General features: G+C 35.2%; 1 protein-coding gene across 1 annotated transcript in view; it reads right to left on the reverse strand.

The window, feature by feature from the left end:
- The window catches only part of LOC124642055, an 81,298-nt gene extending 73,649 nt beyond the window's left edge, over positions 1 to 7,649 (reverse strand). The window contains exon 1 of the mRNA XM_047180354.1: positions 7,157 to 7,649. The gene's annotated coding sequence lies outside the window, so the exon portion shown is untranslated. The remainder of the gene's footprint in view (positions 1 to 7,156) is intronic.
- Positions 7,650 to 22,859: the final 15,210 nt, after the last annotated feature.

Genomic DNA, 22,859 nt, shown 5'->3' on the forward strand with positions numbered 1-22,859 from the left:
TTTCAAATTCTGCTAGTTTAAGACTAGTCATCGTTTTTAGTGCTTAAACTAGATTTTACTAACATAGTATTAAATGCGTTGGTATTCTGCCTTTTTTGTTCGCAAATTTGAGTTCACAGGTAGCATGTGTTCAATTTAGTGCACAAATTCTGCAAATTCGCGGACATTTTAGTGATCGTATGCAAATGGTAAGATACTTTTTGCTTGAGCGAGTAAAAGAAACATTTGAATGCATCGCAGTGTCAAATACCGATCTTAATAAAGTTTGTTTCAAACCTCATACTATCATTGTGAAGGTGATCGATTCATCCGATGTTAGCCAATATTATAATGAAAAATTATAATTCCCCACTCAAATAATCTTCTCTGGTCCAGTATATCCCAAAACTTATTACCTACAATTGGAAGCAAAATCTTACTTGTATTGAAACGGGTTGGCACACTTTACATCAAGAACTTTGTTGTTTATTCCTTATAGCGCTTTTTGGCATTCGTTCCGATCTTGAGAATGGGTTCTGCCAAATTACAGTCTTTTACATTTTTGGTAGTTTCACCTTTATCTTTGTTTTCTTATTTGGGTTAGTGGCATCTTTATCCATATTTGTACATCTCTGTTAAGATAAATATGTCAGATAAAAGTTAATGTGTCATTTAACATACCATCAGCTATGTTTTGGAACTGCCTGTATGTATTTAGATACATATATCCTTAATATGTGTACCAAAAACTAACATAAAAACAAAAAAAGGTTTAGGTGACACAACGGCGGTCTTATTGCTAAAAGTGATCTCCTACAGACAACCTTTGGATGGATTGAGATACTTTACTCTTGGAAAGCAAAATTACCGCTGATTACTAACGAGCTTAGATATGCATGTTGATGATAGTTTAACCTGACTCCCGCCTACTATCATAAATGTCATGTTTACGTTTGTACACTCAGTAATAAGATATTTATAAGCACCATCATTAGAACACTATTATATTACAGTGATGGATATGATGACAGCTATATATAGTCTAAACTTACAGTAACATAGTTTTCTAATTCCCATCACATGCCATCGATGTATAATTTATTTGCCGCTACGAAATTCATTCGGATGTGACCAAAATGTGAAATGGTTCTGGGGAAAGTGAGAGGCGTGGTCGGAAATATATGTTTTGGAGAAAAGGTTACTAATAGATGATGATTTCGACTGAGAACCATATTGGTTTCAATGTTTGTTTGTTCGAGTGTTACATTATGGAAGTCATCGCATATAATTTAAACGCTTCTTTAAATATAGAGCTTAGGGTTATGAATATTAACGAATGCGACAAATTGTGAGACATTATAAAGTCATCTAAATGTAGAAACTGTTATAAAAAAATCATCTAACATGTATTCTACTCATTGATTATGTTAACAAATTCCATAATAAATATTTTCAAAAGTAATGACTATGTTCAGTTCAGTTAATCTACACATAAAGTTGAAACTAAAAAACTCCTCACGTGTACTCACTTTGACAGTATCCTTTTGACGTATCCATAAAAATTCAATTTGTATCGCGTCCAACAAGAAATATGACTGGTTCGTTATAATCCGTCTCGCAGCGAGTATCTCGTATTAATTATAGGTGTCCGACAGTTCCTAGATAGGGATGCATGGTAGGTCACTGTGTATGTGGGTGAGTGCGTTTACATTGTATGAAGGGAAAATTACTGGACTTGGTATAAATGTTGAATGGTAGGTTGATTCAGGAATTGCATGGGTTATATAGATGTCATTTTGTCTTCTACAGTTAATGTATGAGCGAATTTGCGCTATCGCGAATATTAGACATTTCAATAAAACTTCTTTTATGGATTTATCGCGGTTATATTATTTAATAAATCAAATCATCAAAAGTTACCAAGTTTTAGTTCTGTTATAAGGGAGATGACCGTTTTATTCATTAACACTTTTGCAATACACTATTTCTCCTAAATGCCGTACATTTAATTAAAAACTTATTTGTAAGATCAGCTTCATGCTTTTAAACTAAGTGTCTACGCAAAATTCCATCAGTGATTATCTACAACTATTTAAATCGTAATAACCTCAGAGACTCTTCATTTATACGGTTGACTCTTTAGATTGGTGCCACAATTACCAGCCTTGGTAACATTGACCTATACTTTTATAACAATTATATCATTCTCGGTAGTTCTCAGACGATATAAACGTTCAGTAACCTGCTGACCTGTAGGTAATGACTGTATTAATTTAATTATTTTTTCTCACGTAATTAAAAATGCTGTTTTGGGTTAGTAAAGTAATATTTGCATAAACTACAGTTTTAATTTTAATTTACAGTTACTCTATAGTTTAATGTAAGTGTGTTATACCTGTTTATAAAAATGTATTGTGTCTGTGTACATTTTAAAATCTTTCATTGTTTTTGTATATCGCAGCTAAGCTGCGAGACACTTCTTAATAAATGAACTACTTACACCTTTGTAAATTATTATTTTTAAAATAAGATCACAACCATTCTTTGTGTTCGTTGTCATTATAAATACAAGATTTACCTTCTACAGAGTTTAATTCCTTTTTCAGAGAATTTGTCTAAACAGTTCGCACTGCAAAAAAACAGGATAGTTACGATGGATTTCAGATAAAAACCATAGTTGTCGGGACATAATGGCTCAATGGAAACCAACAATGTCCCAGGCCATGTATCGTTGATCAATATCGTTCATAGACTACCGGCACAGATTGATCGCGCGCTCGTGGTCAAACGTGGCCGACACATGATATGTGCTCAAGCGTTAAAAGGAACGTATGCGGTTGACGTTCGGTTAGGCAGCGCGTTTTAGAAGTTTGATATATTGGTGACACGATTTTTGGGAGGACAGATTTCAGTTCTTTTGGAGTTGTATTTCTGATTACTTCAAAATACTGAAGCATTACTTAATAGGTTCCCTGTCGCATGAGTTATATATGTACCCACTACCACATTGTTTAACGATACTGTCTGAATCATGGACAGAGGAGTTTTTAAAGTTCTACTTAAAATTATTTCCAATTTAACAACTTAAAATTCAATGATTTTATTTATCCACGGAGGAAGGGATGAACGGAGGTATCATACGGAAGGTAGAACAGGTGCCTTCTTGTAGGTCAAGTGTGATTAGTTACTAGAAATAACTAGTTCGGGTTCCTTGTTAAATTAAGAAGCAATCTTAGTTCTCCATGTATTTAACTAATTACCATAATTATGGGTTTATAATTGGAGAAAAGCTATATCAAAGCAGAAACTTAAATTACGTACGTGTATAATACTTAAATGGATATTAAATATTAATAACCTTTGAGCTCATTCAACTTATTTGAAAGGACTTTTCGTTTGAATGGCTGATACACATGTGCTTTTCACACAAAATACCTACGGTAATTTGTATATTTTGTAGAAAATTGTATCATATTGATTTGATATTATAATGTACATGTTTTTTTACACTCCGTCATCGTTCACGTTATATTTGGGAAAAATGTTGCAACAAATGTGTTATTATTGTCTAATATTTTTGATCTTATTCGTTATTAAATAAAATTAAAGAATAGCTTCTACCAGTGGTTTCACACACGTCCCGTGGGAATTACTTCTCGTAACCGAATAAAAAGTTACCCGGCGAGGGAAGCTACTCGCTAAATTGGGTATCGAATAAATAAATGATGAGATTAGCACTGTAAACCAAAATATACATCAACATAATCATACAAACCAATTAGTCCAACTTAAAATAAGTGTATATTAAAATAAAGAAGTTATTTTAAAGGAGTACTGAGTTATTTTATACCACACTATCTTCCGCCCGCGGCTTCGCGCGCGTAGTGTTCGGTTATATTTCCAAGAGAATTCTTCAAAAGTCCGGGATTTTTTATCCCTATCCTATGTTCTTTCAACAACTCTATCACTGTACCAATCAGTTCAGTGGTTTAGACGTGAAAGCATAACAGACAGACAGACAGTTACTTTCGCATTTATAATATTAGTAGGGATTAAACACTCCGTGCGTTTCCTCCTCTACTTTATACCATTGTATATGCTGTGCCCGATAGGGTCCATAATTGTGACATCATTACCTGTAGACCAACAACTGTAAACATTATGGTACGCATTAAAGTATTGCACTATATATATATATATATATACACTTCTTCTTCCCAGCAAAAACACATAGGAAGTGGTGAAGGGTGGGCGTTTTGGGGGCTGTCTTATGTAATTTTTTTTTTCTGACGTTCGAAAAGTGCTGTTTTGCAGCAAGTTTGAATAAATGAGTTTTGATTTTGATTTTGATTGAGTATTAAATATCTTTCTAAAGAAGCTTAAGTATGTTTTTTTGTAGAATTTCCCAGTTATTATTAACTAGCTTTTGCCCGCGACTTTGCCCGCGTACATTTCGGTTATATCGCGTTTCCAAAAGAATTCTTCAAAAGTCCGGGATAAAAACTATCGTATGTTCTTTCTCAAGGTCAACTCTATTTTTGTACCAAATTTTATTAAAATCAGTTCAGTGGTTTAGACGTGAAAGCGTGACAGAGAGAGACAGAGTTACTTTCGCATTTATAATATTAGTAGGGATTCATTTCACTACACACACCCCTTACCTACTAAACGAGAATCTTCTCCCAAAGTTTGTCATTAATAACTGTGTTAATTGCTAAACATATTTACACATAGCTTATATTTATTTAGGCACCTTCTGTTTACATATCATAGTTTGGGAAGGAAAACTTAATTAGCTGAAGTAACATATGCGACACGTGTCGAAGGATGTTTGGTTATTTAATTAATTATGATATTATGATTAAGTTAATTAAGGCTTCGAAACAGGAAAACTGATATAGGTAATATAGAGAAATCGTTTCTGGTTTTACAACGTTCAAACTTAATGTTTCTTCAAGCATAGGTTTTATAAGTAAGAAATAAATCTGGCAGCCCTGGAATCTTACCCTAGAATCTAGAATAATTTCCTGTAATCATTTATAAGTATTTTTTTCTTTACTATAGGCAATCTACTATAGGCAAATCCTAAAAACACACGCCAAACTCAAATTTTATTGATTAAAGAGAAAAGAAACGCAGTAGTAAAGTGTACGAATCATCGTCAGAATGCAAATCGACTAATTAAACTTAATTATTTACTGTTGGAGTAAAAAAACGAGGTTTATGGGTTTAATTCTGTTGTACATTTCCTTTACTTAAGCACTTATTTCACAACGATTTTCAACATCCAACAATCTCCAATAAAAGACATTTTTTTTTTCAAATACTTCCCTCTGTGAGTGCAGCGTGAGGGACTGTCAGACTCTCGCTGACTAAAACCCACCATGTTCCTTTTTAAGCTCTTTATATGTATCAAACATCTTTTTGAACATAGAAAACAAAAAATGTCGCTAAATTTAACACCAGTGAAACACGCCTAAAAGAAGATGTTCTTAATTAACACAAACATACATAAACAATCTTGAAATATTGACTTGTCCCTAATACCTGTCCTCAAAACAACCAGTCAGACAGCTGACCCCTTTTATATTAATACTTAAACAGCTGATAGTTTCTCTTTCATTACCATATTACCGTGAAGATTATTGCATGTCAGTAAATACGATCATAAAGACGCTAGATCTAATTAAACACGACCATTTGAAATCGAAAGAAATGCATTGCCCTTCTGGTAAGCGATATTGAAGACGCTACAAACAAAAACAGCAATGGTAGTTAAAAGTAGCGAGAAACTCATATAAAACAGCTTGAAATAACAGTCGATTGACTAAGGAATGTCGTTGATGAAAATTATTAGTTTTCATTTAATTTCTCTACATGAATGGTCGGTATTTTAAAATATTACTTAGCTATAATTATGAAAACAGTAAATGTCAATATTGTATTTGTTGATTTTAATTTTAATAGCCAGAAAATTGATCTTGACATTGACAATAAAAAATAATTAGTTGGTATAAAACGATTTCATGCTAAAGTAAATGTTAACACAGTACAATAAGGATGATAAAATAAGTAATAAGGAGTGATTTGAAGATGTTAAATAATTTAGAGTCTAAGCAATCTTTGGAAGAGAAAGGATTGAGAAAAATAAGGAAAAGGAAATAACAAATGAATTACAAGAACTATTAAAACGTCTCGTGAAGCATATTAAACATGAAACAGATTTAGCACCACTGAGCGCAAAAAATACGTAGAAAGTATTAATTGCTTATTACACCGTGCAATTCTGAGCTGACTAAGAGAAAGAGTTATTGCATATTGATGAGATTTTAATTTCATCATCACAGATGTTATCATCTTGTTTATTTTAAAACACATCATCTACCTCTTAAGTATCTTGTATATTTTAAATTACGGGTAAGTCTGAATAATAATGCATTTCTTGTATAACAATTACGTCATCATTACTTTCTTCCATCTTTACTTTTACATTTTATTGCTCATTAGGATTAAATTACATTTCAATAACGACATTCATTATCGTCTTTGTAACATTAAATTTATTTTATGTTGACATTAACAAGTCGTGTGTATTGAATTCCTTCAATTTATTCCTGACACCAATAACTTCATCAGTAACACATCCATCTATTTTATTTCACTCTTTATTGGCTATATCAATTACATGAAAAATATCTTCTCAAATTGATTTAACAACGTGGCATTGACACGCTTTATATTTGCTTTTAAACATATCGAGCTAGGGAAAGTTTCTATACGCGGACTTTCTTAACCGATCGGCGATAGGTTTACTTATGAAGCGAAATAAATACAACAAAAAGTTGAATCTTGTTGAAAGCCACCTGTCATTCGTAGGTCATTAACCTTTTAAACAGTCTATGTTGGCACGAGTGGATTTTTGGTGTTTATGGGCTAGAAAACTGGTTGCAAGACCGGTGGTTAAGTATCATAGAGTCATAAACTGGCGGTAATGAATTTGACCCAGTTCTGGATTAAAATTTTGACCTGCTTATGATAGATAATGGGGATAATGAAAGTGTTGTTATAAAACATTGGAGCTAAATCTGGCTACAGTTTCAACAAAATTCTTATAGAAAGCATTAACAAAATAAATAACAATGCTGTCTACGATAGAAAGAAAAAAAAGGCTACTCACAATAAAGAAACTCCGCAGAAACATGTCGAAACTATCACTTGAAAAATTCCAATCTGGTAAAAGTGAAATTTCGCGAACTGTACTTGACACGTTTGTTTGCACAAAAACCTGTTAATTTGCACTCATGTAGGTTCCACTATAACACAAGCACTAGGTAGTTTTCGGTGCGTGAAGTGTAATCCGTTCGAATCGTCACTAGTCACTGGGAACACAAAACCTCCCACTACCGCACCTGGTTAAAACTGCAGATCAATGTTCATATCAGCTTTCGATAGCATAAGTCGGTATTTTATTATTATTTTTTATTCATTCGATGCAGAAACGAGTTTCCTGGTCGGGTTTGCGATGGCGAATGGATCTTTCTCGGATGTTGTGTCCCTTTCTTGCGCGTGAGCAGGTGCGCTACCATTGTCTAAGTGAGAGTCGTTCGAGATTTGAAAGTTCTTGATGACATTTGTGAGTTCCGCTCAATTTGCGATGATGATTTTGGTGTATGATATGTTATTTTGTTATTATATTAAGTTATTTGTCATTTTGGCAATTTGTCTTGTTTATAACGAGTGCCGTTCCGCTTTTTGATTTGTTTCTACAATGATGTTAAGTTAATTTATATCCCGCTGTATGTGTTTGTAATAATATAAGTGTCTATGTGGTCTTAATGATGATACCCTTATATTTAAAATCAGATTTTCCTACCGTTTCCATAATTTAGTTTATACTTAGTAAATAAATACGAAATATATTTTCCTTTGTGAAAATAGTAGAACAACATAAAATAGTAGATCAATATCCAAGTATTCATATTTATGATGTTTCACAAGAACCTTCCAAGAGATATCGCGCTGGGTTTTCACGTTCAAATCTTTAGTATTCAATTTTATCTATATGACTCTTACGGGTTACTTGAGCTAAGCCTGTTTAGATGAGATTAGGGACGGATATAAGAAGAAGGATATAGTTTACTTTTTATTAAGACCATGGCAGAAGTTCCGAACTATCGACCGCGACTTCAACCGAACATGGTTGAAGTCGCGGTCGATAGTAACTCATTCCTACGTTTTCAAGTCGAGTTACAACAGTACCACCGCTAGGTCGAATCAGGTGAACGCTCTTGACCGATTGACGAACAACTGGTCACCGTGACGACACTAAGAGAAAGCAACAGAAGTCCAAGTCCATTTCATTTGCATAGAATTTATTTACATAGAAATACCAGTGTGATTCTTCTTAGAAGTGGAATTAAATTAGTGGATTTTTCAAATTAATTTGTTTTCCTACTACTACCGGACAGACACAGATTGTCTTGAACCTACATTATTTTATTTATTTATTTAAAATACTTAATGCACATTATACAACGGCGGACTTTACTTTACTTTTTATCAGTTTGTGGGAAGTAGGATCCTGGAGCAATAAGAACAGTTGGTACTCTATTTTAAAGTTGAAGGGTTTAGTTGGCTTTCTTTAAATTAGCTGATTTCAAATATTCTCTCGGTGTTCGATAGCCCATTTATCATTTATTTTTATTCAGTTTTTTTCGAGGTTTCAGCCTCGGGAAAAATTGTTGTTCATTATCACAGCTGTATTAATACAATCTGCGATGAATATTATCTTCTTCACGTGCATATCACAAAACATTAAAGCAAATTGAGGACCTCATCTTTAGGAAGTCGGCTAAATATCATAACCATTTTGATATGAAAGATGCAGTCTATTCGTAGCCTTCTGAATCTCCTCTAACAATAACAATTACTTTCAACAATAGTTAAATTCACACAATATTACACAAGTTTCGTTAGCTTTCTTGATTTCCTTTCGATTGTGTAAGTAACGCGAAAATTCATCTTCACGCTAAGTTTCTTTCGAAAGATAAACTTTTAAAAATATTTAACAATGACCATTGTTAGAAGTCAAGGAAAGTCAGTAATTTATATAATACATGTGTATTTGTAGTATTTTAATGATAGAAGTAATTTTTATTTAATCCTTACTAACATGTGTTAAGTGCGAAAGTAACTCTTTTTGTCTGTTTGTCGCACTATGACGCCAAAACTTTTGAATTGACCTACTTCGTCTAAAGTCTGAGAAAGAACTTGGGCTATCTACTATGTATCCGTGCATGGACAGTAGTTTTATGAAAAGTTTTTTTTTGTAAGAAAGTCGATTATTTGTAATTGAATCGCGCCATAAGATTACTTACATTAGAACTTTTGTATATAATTGTGTTATGGTTGAATTTGCGCGAAGACTGAACGTTCTTTACAACAAATGAATAATTAAGAAAAAATATTTAACCTAAATAGTATCTTCATATTACTAAACTACTTACTACTACTAGAGCTGTCATTAATATAATAAGCATTTTATCCATATCCCTTTAAAATGCCGTGAAGTGAAAATACTGCCAGTGGGCATAATTTCATACAAAACGCCAACCAGTTGCGTGGGTGACAATTTTTCATTCACACCTTATTACATTTTTGTTTCTTACTTTCTTTCCTTTATTCACTTTCATTTGTTTGTGTCAATATTATGGAGAAGCGATAATTTTGTTAGATTATACTTTCTTTGTCAAAGTCAAGAGTAGCTAGCAAAAATGACAGGTATAAACGTAGAAACTACATTGTGGTCTATGCTTCGACCTGGCAGTCTGCCCGTAACCATAGATGCTGTAAACGATCCGAAACGTCGGGATTAAATAATATTAACGTAACAGCGATATAATCCATAAAAGTAGTTTTATTTAAAAATCTTTTCATGGCAAGTTCCTCCGTGGATCATAGATATCATTTTGAACATCTTTGGCAATCGTTACGGGTAGTCAAAAGCCAGTAAGTCTGATAATTAGACCAATAGTTGGGTTGCTCATGTAACTGCGACTTGAGGAGGTCAGATAGGCAGTCACTCAGAGGCTCTTATCTATACTAATACCTCTGCCATTCCCTGTAGACATCTTCATTTCCTTCAACATAACAGTGTAACATAGACACAAATAACAACCACATGTAATTAGGTCTTCGACACCATCGTATATGACCGCAAACCACAAACAAAGATAGCTGTAATATTATATCGGTAGAAACCACAATTGTCGACGGATTTGGATGTGGGCTAGGCGACAGGTGACCTAAAGACTGCAGTGACTGTAAATAAGAAACCATTCGTTTTGTACGATGGTAACTTTGCCCGTTTACTTCTGGGAGAACGCACATAACTATCAGAATCGAACGCGGCGAATTTAAGAATTCTTTATAAAAAATCGTTTTGAAACTCGCACACTTGAGCACGACAAAACGGTCGAATTGTCCGAATCTGGAATAATCACAGAAATGACAGAGATATTCGGCTATGGTTATCACATTCGACATACAAGGAATTATTTTTGAGTTTGACGCATTAGACACGTAAAAGTGACTGAACTCCTCAACCCAGTTACTCGAGCACCACCCTATATACGACTAAAGATGATCAAATGTTTAAACCTAATTGCTAACCTAAAGCCTTCCAAAACACGAAAAAACCTAGCTATATCACGGTCACCCATCCACTGACCGACCGCGCCAAGCGTTGCTTAACCTTTGATCACTCGACTCGTATGACTATTACTTAGTTCTAAGCTTCTTTGACACAGTTACCATCAATAAATTGAAGACAAAAATACGCAAGAAATAAGAACCGGTTTCACAAGAATTTGGTGAGCAAGAAAGTAAATCTTATTATAGTTCGGCCATTCAGAGAATGCGTTCCTGACACGTCGCGATTGAACTGACGACGTAACTTTGCAATGGCGTTGCAGTTACGATAAAAATATTTTTGCTGGTTGTTTACCGTTTTAACAATTGAGGAGCATTAAAACAACATTATTATATCAATAATCAATGAATGTTATTACGTCGTCAGTTCAATCGCGACGTGTCAGGAACGCATTCTCTGAATGGCCGAACTATAGTGTCCGAGAAAGCTATTGTTGTACAATGACGGTGCGTGTGCGAATGTCGGACTTGCGACACAGATGGTAATAAAATTGCGTTTAATTTTATTGATGATTTATTGGAAGTTTGCCAAAAAAGATTACTTATTTATTTTTTTATAAAAAAAAAATACGTTTATTATATTATTTTTTTAAATAGAAAGAAAGACAGCTTTCCGCGACAACATTAAAATCACAAATGACTCTACTTTCTTTTGGTGAAAAAGACATTCGAAGTCTCAAATTAGTCAAACCTTGCTCTTTAAACATCATAAACTTTACATTTATTAAGTAGCGTTGTAATTTCGAAACCTTATGGTAGGATTTTGTCAATGCTCCTTGTGTTAAATAATATAAGATCCACATATATGTACCCATATTCGCAAAAATAAATAAGTTTTAAGTTTTTTTTCAGGGGATTACTGAGATACCCACAATCTCACTGGATGGTTCACCACTGGAGGTTGTTGAAAACTTCTGCTACCTGGGATCCACAGTCACAAATAACCTTTGCCTGGACGCCGAAATAAACAGCCGCATCGGTAAGGCCTCTACGATGTTCGGGAAGCTGAGCGCAAGAGTTTGGCACAACAAATATCTAACAGTTAAGACTAAGATTATTATCTACCAGACATGCATCTTATCCATACTCTTGTATGGCGCGGAGACCTGGACATCGTATGCTAAACAGGAGCGGAGATTAAACAACTTCCATATGCGCTGTCTCCGGCGCATTTTGGATATTTCTTGGAAGGATCGAGTAACAAACGAGAAGGTGCTTAGTATGGCGTGCATACCTAGCATAACCGCACTTCTTAAACAAAGAAGATTGCGCTGGCTAGGGCATGTGCAGCGGATGGAACCTTCTCGTTTGCCAAGACAAACTCTCCTCGGCCAAATATCAGATGCCAAGCGACCAGTTGGGCGGCCATTGTTGCGATTTAAAGATAGCGTTAAACGCGACATGGTATCGTTTAAAATCGACCCGAACATCTGGGAAAAACTCTCTGATGACCGTGATAGTTGGAGGAAAAAAATATCCGATGGAGTGGTCGCGCATGACAGTGCCTGGTTCGATCTGCTCTCCAAAAAACGCGATCTACGTCACCAACGAATGGCACAGCCTCCAACATCACCAGGAACTCAATTCGTCTGCGGACGTTGCGACCGGCGATGTCGCTCCCGTATAGGCCTTGTTAGCCATCAGCGCAAGTGCCAAAGCCAAACCACCTGAAACGGATGCAGCTTTAATCATCTTTTATAGATGTTATCAGGCCATAGTAGTAGTTTAAGTTTTGAGTACTAAGTAAATAGTTGGTCTCCGAGGTTGTACCAGTCTCTAGAGAAAACTACTTCCTGTACCTGGATAAAAATACTTAGGTACTTACCTGTTTCAATAGTCTTGGAGTATTCACGATGTACTAGACCTACTGAAGTGCCTACCATATGCCCATCTAAAGATAAAAATTAGTAGCAATACCTACCTGATTTCATATAGCGAATATCAACTAAATAAAGACTACTCAAATAACTGTCTAGCAACGCCGAGAAATCAAACAAAACGATAGTACCCTTTAATATTTATACCCCAACAATTGATTGTTCTCACTAAAACAAAATTATCGCGACCTTTTACCCTTAAACGGGTTTTGTTTTTAATCTCCAGCCTTTAATTAATAGTTTTGAATTCAATTAAGGCGTTTGTTGACAAAACTCGGAATTGGTTTTCGAAAACAATACTAGGAGTCGAGGTACAATGCGTCTTTTGAAAAATGTTGAAGTTCTGTTAAAAATATCGGCAAGCTATTTTCTGATAGAAGAATGGAGAAAAATATTGCTTTTTTCAATGAATGGGTGAGAAATGAGGTTGAGGAATGGTGACTTGAATTAATATCTTGGGTTTATAGATTTTTTAATACTTGGTTAGTTGCTTAGATTATCCTACTTCTTATAAATAAAAGAACAAAAAACATCAATATATTTTGATGTTATGAGGTTCATTAAATAATTCTACACTACTTTATCTTCAGTTATATATATATAGATATAAAACAATCTTGATTGACTATCTATTTAGTAATGTCACGAATGTTTTTATGATGGTTTTATAGCAAAAGCATAAATGGCTAAGTAATAATATTATGAAGCGTAAGAAGTTTATTTGTAGTGCTATTTCCATGAACATGAAAATACATATGTAAGCCCGTTTGTCAACGAAGGCTATAAGGCTACTTTTTATACGGTTCTGTGAAGTTTGTCCCAAATGATGCACGAAAACCGCTGGTGGAAGCTAGTAGATTATATGTTTTTCTTTATTCCGCAAACAGTTTCTGGCTCGCTAGATATCTGTGCCACTGGACTTCGAATTAACATTTATATTAAATGACATCGGTCAAGGAACGATATCTACTCGTATTATATTAGACTAGCTTCTGCCAGCGGTTTCACCCGCATCCCGTGGGAACCTCTGTACGAACCCGGATAAAAAGTAGCCTATAGCCTTCCTCGATAAATGGGCTATCTAACACCGAAAGAATTGTTCAAATCGGACCAGTAGTTCCTGAGATTAGCGCGTTCAAACAAACAAACAAACTCTTCAGCTTTATAATATTAGTATAGATAGATATTGTACATCAGGCTTTTATTAACAACATAAGAATAGCAATCATTTTTCCATATTATTGTATTATCATCGGGCGATGAGAGTGAAGGAATGGTGAGTGCACCTGTGTCTGCGCAAATTATACACTATAATATGTATTGCGCAGCTGGCTGATCTCCTTATATGAGAACAGCCGCCGTGGCTAACAATCGGCTAGGACACCTCTCAACTCTCCTTCAGAAATTCTAAGTTGTTTGGTGTGAACTGTACTACTTATAATTATTATTTTTCTTAACCCTTTACGGCTAAAATAACCATAATTTTGGACGTTAAGGATTCCACTTTAAGTACCAAATAAAACTTTCTCGGGAATCCCAAACACTAGGTACCAGACGGACTGGTTTGTAACTTTCTCTTCTCGAAACGAATGCAGTTATTATCTGTATCCTACTTATTTGTTTTCGTATGTTATTTAACAAGGTTGTTTAAAATTATTTTTGGATAAATATTAATAAATAATACAAATTATTTAGGTTCCCATGACATCAAGTGGTAGAGCGCGGGCGTTTTTGGGAGCTGATTTTGTGTGTTGTAAAAGTGACCATCAAAATCCGCAAATCTTGAGCCTTCTTTAAAGAAAAAGTAGTTTATTTAACTTTTAATTCTGTCATATAGATGGTTCAAAGTAAATAGTTAAAATGTTTTCCTAGTATTGGTAAGTTACATTAGGTCAAAGGAAATGAAAATAATATCTACAACCCAAAGAATAGCAAAGTTGAAGTAGCAATGGGCAGGGCACATAGCTTTCAAAAAGGATGGCCGTTGGAGCAGAAAAGTTCTGATCGGCCGACCATGACCCGGAAGACGCAGCGTAGGCAGACCCCACTTGATGGACGGACGATCTGGCCAAGATCGCCAGGAAGCAGTGGATGCAGGTTGCCAGGAAGCAGTGATCGAGCAACGTGGCAAACACTGGGGGCGGCAGAAATCCAGCAGTGGACATCCTTCAGCTATATTGGCAAGAGAACTTAAATAAAATAAAAAAATTGGAGCAATTTTAGCCTCCGATGCCGATATTTTTCAAACAGAAAAGAATTTTCATGAAAATTAAATTCCACCTCAAATATTTATGCTCTACTTAAACTGAAGAGTTTTCACGGAATTTTCCAATATTGCATCACTATCGTTCAATTACTCATTCATTCTTTAGTGAATGAACAGCGAGTGAAGCGAGGAAAAATGAGCGGAGATGCCATAATGCAGGTAGGTCAAGCGCCTTCTTCTAAGTCAAATACTTACGATGGGAATGACCAAATCGATCAGTTACGAGTAAAGTAACAAGGCGTTCGGGTTCTTCGAGATATCTCTCTACGATTTTGGTATTACAAAAAATGGATAGGTCCAAAGAAGGGACAAAGACAGTAACGTTCCTCGTCCCCCGTACGCCGGCATTTTGGCGCGCTACTTTCTTAGGAGATTTTTCGTTGTGGCACCTCCGCTAGTCATTTAGTTCTCCATGTGAATGAACGATTTGTATCCATCAGAAGAACGATAAGATTTCCGAGCGATTTGCGTGAATTCTGTAATAGACTTTGATTAATATATTATTTGTATTGAATTAATATATTATTTGTATTGAATTAATTTGTTTGTACAATCGTTTCACTTAGGTATGGTTATTTATTAATGCCATTTATTTATAGAGGCGAGATTAATTCGTTTTTATGACTATAATTAATATTGAAGGGTACTTTGTTATTGTCTTTTTAATTTATAAATGAGCTAGCTTCCACCCTTAGGTTGGCTCACGGTTGTGGAAACGAAACTACAAAATAATTATCAGGAATTATTGATGCTATTTGAAAAAAATACTTTTGTGTTAGATAGCCCGCTAAAGAAGCTTGAAGAAGGCTATATGTTATATTTTATCCGGGTGTACGAAGTAGTTTCCTCGAGTCGCGGGTGAAACCGTCAGCAGAAGCTGTGTCTGTCATCATTCACATCGGTAATAATTAAAATACCGACATGATGTACATAAAAATACCAGGCCAAAACAGGATAAAAGGGAAATTGTATGTAAATATATTATTTTCACTTTCATTTCATAATCTTTACTGTTATGGGATCGTAAAACGGTCGTGACCTGTTTCTTAATGTCTTTGAAATCGGTTTCACTTTCACACACTGATACTAAACTATTGCTGATTACAAATTCTACAACTTTATTTTTACAGTCACTATGCTCCTTGTCCAATCGTATTTCAATCTTATCACGTCGCAATAAAAGCTAAACGATCACTTCCCCAGTTCCAATTTTAAACTTGTCGTGGTGGACGCTTCACAAATTAATTGATGACTTGCGAAAGTTGTGACTCAAATTGTTTATACTCTATTGTAATCATATAAGGTTCATTTTGGCTTGACACGCTGAAAATTAAATGCAGATAAAACTTTGTGAATACTAGTTGTATGAGGTGATGTCAATCTATAGGTCTACAGTGCAAAAAAAAAAAAGAAAATAAACAATAGCTTTCTCCAGAAACGGCTTTGGTTGACGTATGTGACAGATGTCACGTCTGTCAAAATGGCGGATAGGCAAATGAACTTTGTTCATACAGCCAAAGAAAACAATAGAAAAAAAATAACGGTTAGTGCTAATTTTTATACGCATTTGCGTAGACCGTATAAAAATAAAAATTATACGTTAAGTTAATAAAAAAAAATGCACTATCTAGCACTATGTATACATCCCTGGTATTTACCAGTGACTTAAGTTTCCGTTAATCTTAAGAAGACCCACATTTGCTAATATTCTTGAGGTCTACTCATATGTATATGCTAGCCTTTACTTCAAAAGGTCAGACATGAGTCCGAATTATTTCATTTTCAAACTCTAAAATAGACTTTGACCCTTGACAGAAATGACTGACATTTACATAGGGGTAATCTGATTGCTACCTTCTCTCTGATGTGGGAGTACTCTTATGAATACTGTCGCTGGATAACCCATATAGGTGCTTATAATAAGTATTCAATGTGTCCACGCGCGTTCTAAGGGACCTATTTAAAAGTAGCCTTAAAACTATCTTCAGGGTCTCATTACTATACTTAAATGGCTTCAAAATGAAACAAACTTCGTTAAAATTGGTATTAAAAAAAAACTTTTAAGTTAAACGGTTTTACGTTATGTGCACTGAAAACTAGAAAATAAAAAAAAACTGTTAAGTCCTTACCTATAAACCTACGTAGGTGGTCCCGGTCATATTAGACTAAAATAAAAACGTGGGGCCCATTACCTAACTATTGCTGTAGTACTTTCTTCTAGAGGTATAATAGGTGTGGATTGCATCGACTTACTATAATCGTAACTGGAGATTTTGACAATCAATAATCAGCCGTAGCGGCTTCACCAGCGCACGCCGAGCTCATGATCTACCAAAGTATAAAGATATGCTTTGCCATAGGTAGGATTTCAGAGGGCCCCACGTTTTTATTTTAAAATGCCTGAAAATGCCTACCGAATATTCCTCATTCTATATATGGGTCAGCAGCTGTGAGGGAGTGCCAGTCTCTTACTGACTAAAAACCGTTATGTTTCGGCGTAGGCCTTTTATGTACCAGGACCACGGTAACTCTTTCGAACAATCCCGCAGGCCTGGGCCCCGCTGGGGTTGCTGACAGTATTCTACTTCTGTAGCCCTTTCATTTGATACCCATATTGAGGGGGTTGTGGAAAAAATATGTAATCCGCCATTTTGTACCGGCGGCCATCTTGGATTTACAATGTTATTGATATTACTATATTGTATTGTCATCGGAATTGAAGGTGTGTACCAAAGGACGATGGGCGTTTTGGTACCCTGTCCAACAGTGTTGATTCTAGTACCATTGCGTAGGTCTTGGCAAGCCAAAAAATGTTTACTATGACGACTAGTCCCAATTACTTGTCCATTTCGCGTGACATCGACTAATAGAATGTGTAATGTTCATAAATCATTAACGTAGATGTAGTTCTTAAATCCAACTGTATTGAATAAAAACTGGTAAAGTAACAAAAAAACAAGAATTTGGCCTTCTTAGAATGTTTGCCTGCCCACTGCTTTAAAAAAAGTCTGTGTGCAAACCTTTGCAGTTCACGCAGAATATAGCTTATGTATTTGATGAAAGTCTTTCAGTATTTACAATCAATTAATGTTTAATGATTATCGTGTTTTAATAACAGGTTTTTTTTTATTTCATATAATGTGTAGGTACATGGAAGCCAGTATGTTTAAAGATAGTATGTAACTAAAATGATTAGTTGTGTTTTCAGAAATGTTTTGAACTTTTGTCAAATCAGATGACGATTGTGTTTCCGTAGTATGACTCCATAGACTATTACAACCTTTAGATTATAATAGAGTGTATCTCAAACAATTTAAGACGTCTATTAACTGAGTTTAAAATTATTATACTGACGACATATGCCTCTTAATGAATTTGCATATATGGATGACATACTTGTTTCTATGTCGATTTAATTTTTATCGTTACTCGGATCGGACAGCTAATTGAGGCAAGCCCCATAGTTTTTATTATTGTTCACGTAAATACCTTTCTAATGATATATCATACGTTACTGTTGGAGCGGGTACCAAATCCCATACAAAGTGCCCATTGTCCTTTCAGATCAATCTGACAATTGGAAGGTACTTAAATTTGAATTACTAAATTTGACCCAAGAATAATAAATAAATAAAAAAAAAAACAAACAAAGAAGAAAACAAAAAAAGAACAAACAGGGTGAGCTAAATAAAACCGTTTAAAAAACTGAAGAGATTTTTTGATTAAACGTGTTTATGTCAGAAACTACTGGTTCAATTTGAATTGTTTTCAGTGTTATACAGCAACATAGTCTTGACCATGACTATAAGCTACTTTTTACCAGAGAGCATAAAGTTGTACAGATAATATGGTCTATTCTATTCTATTTTTGTTTATGGCAATCCGTGTCGAAGTCAATGTCGACGATTCTGCCAATAACAAGGGTCGTATAGGCTGGTAATTTAGACAAAAGTATTTTTAAAATTAAAATCGTTATGCTTACCTACCTACTTATTCATTTTGACCGTTATGTCATTGTACGACAATTATCTATCTATCACGATCCTCAACTTGACTGGATTCTATCTATCTTTATAACTGACCTATTTCAAGAATTCGAGTTGGACTACGATTGAGATAAATGTATCGATTTCATTATTTATAGCTTGTCTCTTTTGTAGAAATCTATTTCAGTGGACATTGTCTTTTCTGTAGAATTGGACGAATACAATAAATGATGTTTTGAAATATTTTTAGTATTAGGTAGCAATGTTTTATCCCTAGTAACTATTCTGTTTAGCTCTATCAGAAGGTTAAGCAATGCTTAGAGCGATCGGTCGGTGTTTGGTTGAATTCTTGTCATGAGAAGTTCTTCTCTGTTTCAAAAGGAACGTCATATTATAGGATTAACTATATAAATACACACTAGTATGAAGGATGTGTAACTATTTTAGAGAAAGAATACTGAACGGGTTTTTCGGAAACTTTACCAGTAATATAGCTTAGTTTATATAAAACATATAAATATATTAGACTTTTCAGTATTTATGAAATCTGATCCTAAAATAATCTTCCAAAAAACTTTTAGAGACATACTTAATGTAACAATTAATACGCAATTTTCTTTAAGTATCTATAGCCATTTCAAAGTTATTACGATTATAACTTTTAATAACAAAATCCATTAGGCCAATAAAACAAAGACATTTTGATTTAAGTTTCAAAAACTTGACCAAAGTTTACTAGAATGATAAGTTTGTGAGTGAGCAAAAAATGGGCAATCTTGGTTTGACATTTTATTTTATTTACCGTTTAGAAAAATCCTATGAATAAGTATCTAGGTAGGTACTATAAATGCGAAGGTTTGTAAGTATGTATGTTTGGTGCTTTATCACGCAAGAACTGGATCGATGTAGATGAAACTCGACAGTAACATAGCTTATATTATCAGAGTAACAAAATAAATAATAATAAATAAATAAGCCCCGCAGGGCATCTGAGGCGGATGACGGGGAGTAGCGACCCCGCGGGGCTATATATCCGAGTGCTCCAGGGAGAGTATACTGTCCCCCATCTCCGGCTTGCCGGAGTGAAGCATGACGGGGGATAGGTCTCCCGCCTCTTGGCTTGCCTTCATCGGCCGGTCAGAGTGGAGTCGCTAGAGCAAGGTTAGTCCTGCTCGGAGGGTAGGTGCCTCGTGGTAAGTGGCGAGTGGGCCGGTGATGCTGGACCCACAGGGAGCGCGTGATCTGCGTTTAAAGTCCGCCGAAGTGTCCTCACCCTTCTCAGCCGCTCATGTCCCTGTTGCCCTCTTGTTGCTTTTCAGTGACTGATTCCCGGGGGCCCAGTAAGTGAGTTGGCGAGTCTCCACCTGCCATTTTAACATGTATTTAATACATTGTCATCGGCAGGTGCCATAGTTCCCGTAGTTTCCCCATTCCTAGTCCATTAGCATCCCATCACAATAGCCCAAGTAGTTTTCATCCATAGTTAGCAATAGTTTAGCACAGAACCGGGGATTGTCTTTGGGTACATTTCTATAGTGTATACAGGGATAATCGTCGGTTTTGTGTCACCATTTCATTAAAGTTGTCTCAAAAGGGCTTCAGCGTGTTGGCTTCGGCCCCACGTTCGCCTCCCAAAAATCCGGGACTCTATAGTCCCGAGGTCTGGAAGGGACATACATATATAATAAATAAATAATAAATAATAAATCTTTATTAGTACCTCAAATTACCTTAAATGTGGATATGATACTTTAAATCTTTATGCTCCCACAGTAATTCCCTCATATCGCGGGTGAAAGTGCGGGCAGGAGCTAGTGTTTCTACACACACATTATTCAACGATAAGTCAAGATTAAAATACATTATTGTACGTAATTAGATTAATAAATTAATTTCACAAATAAGAAAAACGTCTTAAAAAGGCACACAAACTAATTAATTTAATTAATTATAAAAATTCTTAAAAAGACACAAACAAACTTCAAGTCCAGGTTTCAAGAGCAAAACTTCGAAACATTTAAAGTAAAATGTATCGTCTACCAAAAGTTTTAAGGACTACATTTCTTCTGAAAGTTGACCACTCTACTCAGAAGTTTGCAGACTACTTTATTCAGAAGTTAGACGACAAAGCATTACGAGTCTAATGATGATGTGTTTTTGTAAGTTCGGCTATCTTGGAATAATGTGAGATGTCCATTTGAAATGGAAACTTCTTAACAACTGATAAAAGGTGTATTTTAGATTAAAGACAATATTGTTATGAAAACTGCACTTAAAATGTCTTAAATAAAAGAAATACTTTGAGTTATTATATTCATAATTATTATTTATTTGTTATCCACGAGTTTTTTGCAGGTGTTATATTTGGCTTACAGCTAAGATCAATAATTTTTAGGCACTGCAACATTTTGATTCAGATTATAATTTTGACGACCTCGATGGCACAATGGTTACCATGCCGGACTGCCGAACCTGAGGTCCCGGTTTCGATTCCCGGTTCGGTCGACATTTGTGTGATGAGCATGCTTGTTGGCCGTGGTCTGGGTGTTATGATATGTATTTATAACTATGTATAGGTATATGTAGCTATATGTAGTTTATCAGTTGTGTTAGCACCCATAACACAAACTAATAAATAGCTTACCATGGGGCTAACCGACCGTGTGTGAAGATGTCGCGATATTTATAATGATAAGCCCTCATTCCTTCCCTGTACGGGTAGAGATTATAAACTTTTCTTTAATGTAATTAACAATTTACGACCCAAATCATCACCAGAACATTTGAATTAATCAAACCAAAAGACATCTGTCATCGTGATTTTGACGCGACAACACTGTTTAGTTTTGCTCCGGTATAATAATTATTTTATGCGCTATATGTGCACTGAAAACTAGAAAATAAAAAAAACTGTTAAGTCCTTACCTATAAACCTACGTAGGTGGTCCCGGTCATATTAGACTAAAATAAAAACGTGGGGCCCATTACCTAACTATTGCTGTAGTACTTTCTTCTAGAGGTATAATAGGTGTGGATTGCATCGACTTACTATAATCGTAACTGGAGATTTTGACAATCAATAATCAGCCGTAGCGGCTTCACCAGCGCACGCCGAGCTCATGATCTACCAAAGTATAAAGATATGCTTTGCCATAGGTAGGATTTCAGAGGGCCCCACGTTTTTATTTTAGTCTAATATGACCGGGACCACCTACGTAGGTTTATAGGTAAGAACTTAACAGTTTTTTTTATTTTCTAGTTTTCAGTGCACATAAAGTAAAACCGTTTAACTTAAAAGTTTTTTTTACCGATTTTTTATTTTCTAGTTTTTAGTATTTAATGAAAATGCCTACCGAATATTCCTCATTCTATATATGGGTCAGCAGCTGTGAGGGAGTGCCAGTCTCTTACTGACTAAAAACCGTTATGTTTCGGCGTAGGCCTTTTATGTACCAGGACCACGGTAACTCTTTCGAACAATCCCGCAGGCCTGGGCCCCGCTGGGGTTGCTGACAGTATTCTACTTCTGTAGCCCTTTCATTTGATACCCATATTGAGGGGGTTGTGGAAAAAATATGTAATCCGCCATTTTGTACCGGCGGCCATCTTGGATTTACAATGTTATTGATATTACTATATTGTATTGTCATCGGAATTGAAGGTGTGTACCAAAGGACGATGGGCGTTTTGGTACCCTGTCCAACAGTGTTGATTCTAGTACCATTGCGTAGGTCTTGGCAAGCCAAAAAATGTTTACTATGACGACTAGTCCCAATTACTTGTCCATTTCGCGTGACATCGACTAATAGAATGTGTAATGTTCATAAATCATTAACGTAGATGTAGTTCTTAAATCCAACTGTATTGAATAAAAACTGGTAAAGTAACAAAAAAACAAGAATTTGGCCTTCTTAGAATGTTTGCCTGCCCACTGCTTTAAAAAAAGTCTGTGTGCAAACCTTTGCAGTTCACGCAGAATATAGCTTATGTATTTGATGAAAGTCTTTCAGTATTTACAATCAATTAATGTTTAATGATTAT

This window comes from Helicoverpa zea, chromosome 23 (genome assembly GCF_022581195.2).
Source record: "Helicoverpa zea isolate HzStark_Cry1AcR chromosome 23, ilHelZeax1.1, whole genome shotgun sequence".
Classification (NCBI taxonomy): domain Eukaryota; kingdom Metazoa; phylum Arthropoda; class Insecta; order Lepidoptera; family Noctuidae; genus Helicoverpa; species Helicoverpa zea.